At 47.6% G+C, this 9,987-nt stretch overlaps 1 protein-coding gene across 11 annotated transcripts in view; it reads left to right on the top strand.

The window, feature by feature from the left end:
- The first annotated feature begins 3,288 nt into the window (after positions 1 to 3,288).
- The window catches only part of MKNK1 (MAPK interacting serine/threonine kinase 1), a 46,242-nt gene continuing 39,543 nt past the window's right edge, over positions 3,289 to 9,987 (top strand). For 2 of the 11 annotated variants that reach the window (XM_010363018.2, XM_010363015.2), the window contains exon 1: positions 3,321 to 3,464. The gene's annotated coding sequence lies outside the window, so the exon portion shown is untranslated. Of the gene's footprint in view, positions 3,485 to 3,868; positions 3,914 to 7,986; positions 8,168 to 9,987 lie in introns of those variants that run through there. The other 9 variants (XM_030941994.1, XM_030942000.1, XM_010363016.2 and 6 more) reach the window with 9 other exon arrangements.

Genomic DNA, 9,987 nt, shown 5'->3' with positions numbered 1-9,987 from the left:
GTGGGAAGCAGTGATCTGGGTGCCACATGACTCTTGGCAGACCATGGAAGGAACTGAGCCAGAATGGGGCTGGGAAGGCTTTTTGTCCTGAGATACTGGACCATGTGGAGGGCTGGCTGGTGTGGTCATGTCTGGCCCAGCTCTCTAGGGTGGGGACACCAAGATTCTCCTGGGGCTCTGGGAATTCTAGACCAGGCTAGACTGGGACACTTGGGGTGGAGAAGGCTGGCCCTTGCCTTCCAGAAACTCAGTCTGATAGGAATCGTTCCTTGTTTCATCTCAGGTTGCCTGGCATTGGCTATTCTCACTCCACTCCCTTAATCTGGGTGGTTTTTTGAGGTAGTAGATAAAAGGACAGAGTGGAAATACAATCCCAACACTAATTACAGGACAGGAGGCCATCCTGAAGAGGAAGATACTTGTTGCTGGCTGGAGCTACAGTGGTGGCAGGACACGGGCCTGACTCCTGAGCTTACTCCCCAGAAGACACCTGCATCTATTTTCTCAGGTCTTGCTGTCATTCCACTGCCTCTAACCCACAAGCTGCCTGGACAGGAATTAAAAAGCAGCTTGGTTCTTAAGCATCAACAAAGGCCCACCTAGAGCTCTTGCCTCTTCCTGCAAAGGAGCCAGCCTGGCTTTGTGCAGAGGCTCTCCTGTGGAGGCAGAGGCGTAGGTTGTAGTCCCAGCCCAGCTCCTAAAGTTCCATTGCAAGCCCATTCCCCCTCTAGACCCCAATTCCCCATCTATTTTGTTATCAGTGATGGGAGTGAAGGACTGATTGATCTCAGCTCCTTCATTATATAGTCTATGAATCATTCACAGTCATCATAATAGCTAATGTTCATTATGTATCATGTACATTTCTAAGTGCTTGATATATAATAGCTTGTTGAATCAAGTGTGTCTTTGGCCAGCTGTCTTGCTTCCCTTCCAGCCTCCAATATCCCTCCCTTTATTCACTCTAGAATCTGGAAGGCCCTCCATTCTGCTGCCTCTTCCTCTGGCTCACCACAGGAGGCCCAATCCCAGCATTCTAAAAGGGTGCTGTTTGCACACCTCCTATGACAGATCGCTCACAACCTCCTCAGTCATTGGAGAGCTCAGACTGTTACAAGGCCCATGCTTTGGGTTCACAGTCATTTTGAAATATGACCATGGCAGTGAGAGTAGATTTATCTTAGAACTGTGTGACCCAAGACCTGCACCTTACATGGGAATATCTGTAAATACATCAGGAAGCTGACACAAAATTTCTTTGAGAGATTCACAGAAGAATGCTTAAAGAAGAATAGATAGAAAGGAAGAGGGGGAAAAGAAAGAGATGGGGCCTCAGCATTGCAGAGAAAAGAGCACACTCCCATGGGGCAAAACCTGGTAACAAAGGGTCCTGGGAGAGGTAACATATTGGGAGTGGCAGCTTGGTTGAGAAGTCAGGCTGGGCTTTGTTTTCCTGTTGGCTCAAGATCCATAACAAAGCTGGGCATAGTGGCTCTTGCCTGTAATCCCAGCACTTTGGGATGCCAAGGTGGGAGGATCATTGAGCTCAGGAGTGCGAGACCAGCCTGGGCAACATGGCAAAACCCTGCCTCAAAAAAAAAAAAATGCAAAAATTAGCCAGGCATGGTAGTGCATGCCTGTAGTCCCAGCTACTCGGGAGGCTGAAGCAGAAGGATCACTTGAGCCCAAGAAGCAGAGGTTGCAGTGAGCAAAGATGGTGCCACTGCACTCCAGCCTGGGGAACACAGCGAGACCCTGTCTCAAAAAAAAAAAAAAAAAAAAAACCATAACAATATTTAGAGCAGGGACCTAGATAGTAAGCCATCCTCTCCAGCCTAGGGCAGAGCATCCACCTATTGAGTAAAGGATGCTGCATCACCCTCGGCTCCCATAAACACTGCAGCCTCTGAGGTTTCCTGTTGCTACTCTCCTCCCTACCCCACAGCAAGCTGTGGAATATGTGGTGAAATGAGCCACAGGCATGACTAGAGCTCCACCTGCTTTGGGAGAGCCCTCCTTCCTCTGAGCACCTCCAGAGTCCTCAAAGATGTTAACTGAACTTGGTTGCCATGTGAGGGACATAGCAACTTTGAGAACCTGGAACATAGGTCCTGAGTCTCTTGAGCTGTTGAGACAGGGAACAGGGAAGGGAACAGGCAAGCAGGGCCTCTGAAGACTTGAAACTTGGGTGGGCTTCCACGGAAGGTGATGAGTGGGAGAAGTCAGGATACATAGGGGCTCTCAGGTTGGACCGCAGGATTCCAGAAGGGAATGAACACAGAAGCTTGATCTTCCCCCTCGCCAGCCTTCACCCAGATTGGGAAATGTAGCGAAGTCCTGAATGTTCGCTAATACTCCCAATCGGGACAGCCCTGACAAGAGAGGGAACAAATGTTTGTCAGGTGGATGATGGGAAGCAAGTCCTGGAGCTCTTTAACTAGCCTTGCTTACCAAATCCTCACAATAATCCTGAGACAGGCGGAGAAGGCATGTTTACCTCCATCACTCAGAGTCAGCACCTGAATTAAATCCCAGTCCACACTCTCATCCTTTCTCATCGCAGCTGCAGACTTGGGAAGGGGATGTGGGGAGGCTGGTTGAGGCATTAACCCATTTACAATTGTTTTTCTGAGACGGAGTCTGGCTCTGTCGCCCAGGCTGGAGTGCAGTGGCCGGATCTCAGCTCACTACAACTCCGCCTCCGGGCTTACGCCATTCTCCTGCCTCAGCCTCCCGAGTAGCTGGGACTACAGGTGCCCGCCACCTCGCCTGGCTAGTTTTTTGTATTTTTTTTTTTTTAGTAGAGACGGGATTTCAACGTGTTAGCCAGGATGGTCTCGATCTCCTGACCTCGTGATCCGCCCGTCTCGGCCTCCCAAAGTGCTGGGATTACAGGCTTGAGCCACCGCGCCCGGCCTATAAATGAACTTTTAAAAGTTTTAAAATTTTTGAACTACTGGGGATAATGTACTCAAGGAGAAACTCTTATGGTGAAATTCTAGGCACTCAGACCTTTAAAGAAATTGTACAGAATTGGCCCCCGTTTTAGAAAAGACTAGCAGCGTTTCCCCACATATAAAAGGCATTTTAAAATTCCTTCCTGGTTGGCAGAAGCGCTCAGTGCATGTTAATTACACCTGCCGCACGCGGCCTCCTGGGTTCCCTGACTTCTCCACCCTCCATTAGCAAAAGAAAGCGCCAGAGGAGCTAAGCCCCACCCACTTGCGAGTAATCTCCCTTCTCCCCGCCTCTTGTCTGTCACGCCTGCGCAGTTCGCTCAACTCGAGCCCCCTTCCCCCAGGCGGCCCCGGGTAGCCATCAGGGGACAGGCGCAACTCCGCCCCCTCACGCCCCTCTCTGGTCGGGTCCACCCCCTGGATCTAGCACCGCCTCTTCCGCGTTCTCGGAGGAGAGAGCTGAAGGTAGGGGTGCGCGCGACCGCTCCCCGGCGGGAGCCAGCGAAGGTAAAAGCGAGACTTGCGAGGTATTCCTCCGAGCTAAGTGGGGCCGGGGTCTGTGAGTTCGTGTGCCTGAAAGGGGGCAGTCAGGGCCTTCACGGCGGCCCGAGGTCACGACCCGATTCAGCTGCGGAGGGACAGCCTAAGGGAACGCTTTTCAGGACTGTCTCGAGCTGTCTATGACCTGTCGGGGCTCCGTCTGTGCCTGGGGTAGGGGCGCGGCCGGTGTCCGAGATGGCGCTTACTCTGTGGCCCGTTTGAGACTCAGTCTCTCCCAGGGATCAGGACCGAGGCTATGGCTGGGCACAGGGCTCAGGCAGTCCAGTGTCATGAATAGTTTTTCACATGAGGAATTTGAGAAATCTATGTACTGCGTTATTTTTAAATTAATTGTTTTCGTTTATTTTCAGTATGTGAAGGCTCCTGCCTGTGTGGGTGGCTGTCCACAGGGAAAGGTAATAAGAGTGTCAGGTGCACCCTGTCTTCCTAGAGAGCTCCAAGCTCCCTGTCAGTGGCAGATCAGAGGCAGGCAGGCTCACAGGAATGAAGTGTTGTTAGAAGCGCTCAACTTTAGGGTCAGGGAGTCCTGAGTTCAGATCTCATCTCTTCCACCTCTTAGCTGTGTGTCCTGGGGCAAGTCCTCTTTCCCCTCACAGAGCTTCACTTTCTTCCCTAGGAAATGGCCATAATAGGGTCCATTGTTAAGGTTGAATAGGATTATATGGAAGTCACCGAGTATGGCACCTGTTATGTAATGGGTGCTGAATACATGGTAGCTGTGATTTCTAGGAGCTCGGTCATTTTGGATTGGGGTACTTTAGAAGGGCTCTGAGAGAAGAGTTGATGTGACCTGGGCCTTGAAGCCTCAGTGGGATTTACAGATGGAACTGACCCAGCAGAATGGGAAGGGCACCACTGCCCATGTGCCAGGCACATACTGGACAGTAGGTGTAGTGTCTCACTGGATCACCACCCATCAGCCGGGTGATTTCAGCCCACTCTCCTTAGCTTCAGCCCTTCATTAGAGGGCGGCTGGAAGTGATGTGAAGAGGAAATCTAGGGTTGGGTTTTATATGGAACTGAGCCAGCTAGAGGCTTTGGTGCCCCCTCTGCCCATCTGCTCCCACCTCAACGCTTCTCTGTCTGTAATCCAGAGAGTTGGTCAGGAGTTCTGTTACTCTGGTATTTTGCAGATATTGACAGTTGTGGGGGATGGCAGCTCAGAGTGCATGAAGCCAAGCCATGGGAGAGGGAAGCTCTGTGAGCAGGAGCTGTCAGAGCCCAGCACGTGTTTAGGAAGTACGTGTGGTCTCCTGTAATGTGGTCCCAGAGTAATTTAATTACTTGGTTCCTTTTGCATCATCTTCATGGGTGCCCCTGTGCTCTTCCTGAGACACTGCTCGGAAACCTTGGTGGGCGTCATTGCTTACTGTATAGAGCAGTGGTGTCCAATCTTTTGGCTTCCCTGGGCCACATTGGAAGAAGAAGAATTGTCTTGGGCCACACATAAAATACGCTAACACTAACAATAGCTGATGAGCTTTTTAAAAAATTGCAAAAAAAAAATCTCAGTGTTTTAAGAACATTTACGAATTTGTGTTGGACCACATTCAAAGCCATCCAGGGCCGTGGGTTGGACAAGCTTGATGTAGAGTTTGGACTCCAGCCTCAGACAAGTTCCTCCACCATTTGTCCCCAAACTTCTCCCCTGCCTGTTTCCCTTGGTTTTCCCAAACCTGCAACCTGTGGTCCAGTCAAAATAAACTACTTGTCTCTGTTTCTCCTTTTTTTGAGATAGAGTCTCACTTTGTCACCCAGGCTGGAGTGCAGCAGCATGATCTCGGCTCACTGCAACCTCTGCTTCCCAGGTTCAAGTGATTCTCCTGCCTCAGGCTCCTGAGTAGCTGGGATTACAGGCATGAACCACCACACCCGGCTAATTTTTGTATTTTTAGTAGAGATGGGGTTTTGCCATGTTGGCCAGGCTGGTTTCAAACTTCTGACCTCAGGTGATCTGCCTGCCTGTGCCTCCCAAAGTGCTGGGATTACAGGTGTGAGCGACCGTGCCCAGCCAAGTCTCTGCTTCTCAAACACTCCCTACATATTCCTACTCAAGCTTTTGCTTATATTCACTCTTCCTGGATTTCTCTCCTCCTCCTCATCTTTCAAGGTTTACCTCTCATGTGGCCTCCATGGTGAAGCTTTTCTGAGCCTTCTGCTGGATTACTTGTTCCCCTTTCTGTCTTCTGTAGCAGAGGCTGACCCTCTAATGTAACTCTCATCATAGTCTGCCCAGGGGTATGTACACTCCATATGTACTCTGAGTACGTAGGTGGCAAGGCACCATGTCTCTTTCCTTCCTCCTGTGTCCAGCATAGGGCCAGCACATAGTAGGCCTCTGCAGTGTTTGTGGATAAATGAGTCAGTGACATTTTTTATTTACTAGCTTTGGCCCTTGTTTTATGAGCTGTCAGGTTCAGAATGGGACTTTGTGTTTTTCCTCCTTTTGGGCCTAAGGAGGGCCCTAGTTTAGATTGATGCCCTAATTACAGGCATCAAAAGCAGGAAAGTACAATAGTTCTGCACAAGCAAGGATTCTTCATGGCAGCCATTGTTTTCAGGCTCTTGTGTTGCCTTGACTGTGAGTTTTGTTGGAAGGTAGGTAATGCTCTGTTCAGAGACCTGCACTGGGTGTATTAATAGTACAGTTTAAACAGGGGAAAACTCACGGGTGGTTTTCTAATCAGTTACTCTGCCCTTGGCCTTGGGAAACAGTGGTTCCTCCCATCTGGGGACCAGCAGCTATAAATGCACATTTTCCTTGCCAACAGCCTCAGCATGTGGAAGAGAAAGTTATTTCTTGATCACAGAAAAAATATACATGGTTGAAGGTAGAAGGAGCTTGGGAACCAACCATCTGGTTCTGCCACTTTCATTTTATAGATGGGGAAAGGACTTGATCGAGATTGCACAAGGAGTCCAGGTGTGTGGCTCACACCTGTAATCCCAGCACTTTGGGAGGCCGAGGCAGGTGGATCACCTGAGGTCAGAAGTTCGAGACCAGCCTGACCAACATGGTGAAACCCCATCTCTACTAAAAATACAAAAATTAGCTGTGCATGGTGGCGGGCACCTGTAATCTCAACTATTTGGGAGGCTGAGGCAGGAGAATCGCTTGAACCCAGGAGGCAGAGGTTGCAGTGAGCTGAGATTGCACCATTGCACTCCAGCCTGGGCGACAGAGCAAGACTCCATCTCAGGGGGAAAAAAAAAAAAAAGGAGATTGCACAAGGAATCCGTCAGTAGTGGAGATAGTTCTAGAAGTGAAATGTCATGACTGTTTTTTCCAGTCTACTTCGTCGTTAAAACAACATCTAACATTTATTGCACACTTGCTGTGTTCCAGACACTGTTTTAAGTGTTTTTAACTCTATGTTATAGCTTGGAAACTAAGGCAGATCATTCAGATCTATTTTCCAATTCCACAACTCTGGATTTTAGTATGGTTTTAATGGCAGTCACCTCCTACCCAGTGGGGTGGAGCAGTTCTCCAAGAGCTTGCTCCCAGATCTCCGTGAGTGAGAAATGGTGTCCCAGCAATGTCTCCTTGTATGTTGGAGAGAGATCCCAAGAAGAGTCCAGAGTGTATTGGAAGAATGGATGAAGGAATGAAACAAGCCCACATGAGTATTAGTGGATCTTAGTTTAGGAGTATTCATGTACTTCAAAAATTCCCTATTTATCAAGTCAGGCAGTAAATGCAGTTTTAGAATAAACTCAGTCCAGGATCTTTCTGTAAAGATTCCCAGTATAGGATGGAAAGATTCAATTCAATAAGCACATATTGAGCTCTTGCTACGTACAAGACCCTGGTATTGAGAAATACACACAGAGGAAAACAATACATTTCCTGCCCTCCTATAAATAATTGTCTTCTCAGAACCTTTTCCCTCCAGGATAGTTTGGAAGATAGATAAGTACATAAATAACTGAAATCAGACTGACTATGGTAAATGTAGTAAGGAATATAAACAAAGTGGGAGTCTGGGAGAAGAAGAAATCAATCCCAGCATGATCAGAGGATTCCTGAAGGTGGAGAATTTATGCTGGGCCTTGGAGGGAGTTTATTCCTGGGAGAAGGAACAGCTTGAGCAATGGTTGAGAGGCAGAAATGCACAGGTGTAGGGGTGTGTGTGTGTGTGTGTGTGTGTGTGGTGGGAAGGGAGAGGAGTTAGTGAGAAGAAGAAATAAGCCGAAGTGGCAGGTTTTGGCTAAAATGTAGAGAGCGGAGTAGGGAGCAGAACACTGGCATTTATCAAGTGTCTCCATTGCTTTGTGGCTTGCAGTATGCTGAATGCTTTACATACTATATTTAATTCTGTAATATAGGCCTATTTATCTCCAATCTAAAGATGAAGAAACCAGACCTCAGAAAGATTAAAGTGACTTCCCCAAGGTTAGATAGTTGGTAAGGGCACAGCTTGGTTCAAAACTAGCAGTGCTGAGTTCAAAGGCCCATGTTATCGTCCTTACGCTATGAGACTCCAAATGCCCTGACTGACGCTCCGTTTTCTCTGGCAGCTGGACGGAGGTTAGACTGGAGCAAAGATGGTCCCAGAATGGGGACATCAGTGAAGAGGCTTAAAACGGTGAATCACTGGCCTAGTTTGGAAGCTGCATGGACTAGGTCTGCTTGATGGGTTTAATAGGTGAGCATTTTGGCAGCACCCACAATGCCATAAATCAGTGCATTGCCATCCTTAGCTAGTAGAATCTTAGAACCAGTTTACAGAGGCTGCAGGACCCTGGTATTTCAGGCATGGGTTCTGATGGGAGATTGACAGTGCATTACAAAAGGGTCTGTTGCGGGAGGCAGCCCATTTGGCACATCCTGTCTCTTCATTTTCTCACCCTCAAATTCAACAAGAGTCTGTAAGTAGGAAAGAGCACTGATTTGGAGTCCAGAGGCTGGCGTTCAAGTCCTGCATCTGCTCATTTTCATCTGAGAGTCCTCAGTCTGCTTCTTTCCTTTGTTTTTGCTGTCAGATTATTCCCTCCTGCAGCCAGTTGTGGTTCACAGAGTGGTTGGGTTGCTTTCCAGAGCCACAGTTGATCGGGGGAAGCCATGTCAGAAGCTGGAATAACAGTTCCTAGTTATTGAGTGCCTACTGTATGCCAGGCACTGGTGCCATGAGCTCCATATACATTAGCTCACTTCATCCCCATGACAACTCTGTGATGTGGGTGTTATTGCCCCCATTTTATAGATGCTGATAATCAGAGGAGTATTTCGGTTCACTTCGGAGGCCTCAACTCTTGCTAATGTCCTGACTTGGGACTGTATGAGGAAGATCTGAGACTATGAACAGGATTCACAGAGACTGAAGTTTATATTCCAGCATCTCATCCTTACAGGGAGACAGTAGTTAGGTTTATGGACACTAGAGTCAGACTACCTGGGTTTGAGTCCTGGCTCTGCCACTTGCTACCTGTGTGACTTGGGCAAGTTATTTAATCCTCCTGAGTTTCTGTTTCTTCATCTGTAAAATGAGAATACAAATATTTCTTACCTCATGGGGTTGTTACGAGAATTGAGATAAAACAGCACAGTGCCTGGCACATAGTAGGTACTCAATGAATGTGAGCTTTAATTGTAATAATATTAACAAATATATGAATGCCCAGTTTGGTACTGTTTTTATAGAAAGTGTATTTATTAGGGCCATCTTCCCTTCCCCAGCATTGTTACCTTCTCTTTCTTTCCATTGCCCTATCAGGAACCTTTGAGATACTAGATTGTTCCAGCATATGGTTGCAATGCATAACCTGGCAGAAAGTGCCTGTAGGAAATGGGTCAATAAAACTCAGTGCCTCTTTAGAAAATCTTACCTGACTTGTGTTTTCACCCACCTCTTTCCACAGTAAACGGGAACAGAGAAGCATATGTATTCCTTTTTGCACAGCCTTCAACAAAAGTGCCAAGCAAGACTCCTCCAATTCACTTGCCAAAGTTCAATAACAGTATCTCTGGAAAAGTGGTGCCTAATTTGGTTCTTCTTTCTGTCCAGCTTAAACCCTTTGGGCCTTAACTTAAGTCATTTCTTCTTGTTCCATTTTCCATAAATATGGAAAAGTTTCTTCTGATTATAAAGGGAGGATGAGATCAAGATTTTCTCATGAGAACTTTTTCTATACTTAAAGCCAGAATCCAGTTAGGCCTCCTCTTCTCTTCTCCTGGCTAAACAGCCTTGGTCTCTTTAACTTCACTCTTAAAACCTATTTTCCATTGCTTGGATCACATTGGTCATGCCGCTTTTCTTTCTCTTTGGTTTTTCTGCTTTGTGGCAGTGACCCAGACTGTACTCGGTCTTCTAATAAGAGTCCAGCTAAAACACCTTAAGGGAAGAATAACTTCAGCTGTTTCCATCCATTCATTAACAATTATGAATTGGTTGCCCCTTGTCAGAGCCTCTGCTAGGTGTAGGGGACCCAGAGATAAAGGAGACATAGTCTGTACCTTGTCCCTAGC

Source organism: Rhinopithecus roxellana, chromosome 12 (genome assembly GCF_007565055.1).
Source record: "Rhinopithecus roxellana isolate Shanxi Qingling chromosome 12, ASM756505v1, whole genome shotgun sequence".
NCBI lineage: Eukaryota > Metazoa > Chordata > Mammalia > Primates > Cercopithecidae > Rhinopithecus > Rhinopithecus roxellana.
This window is presented reverse-complemented; position numbering and strand designations above follow the sequence as displayed.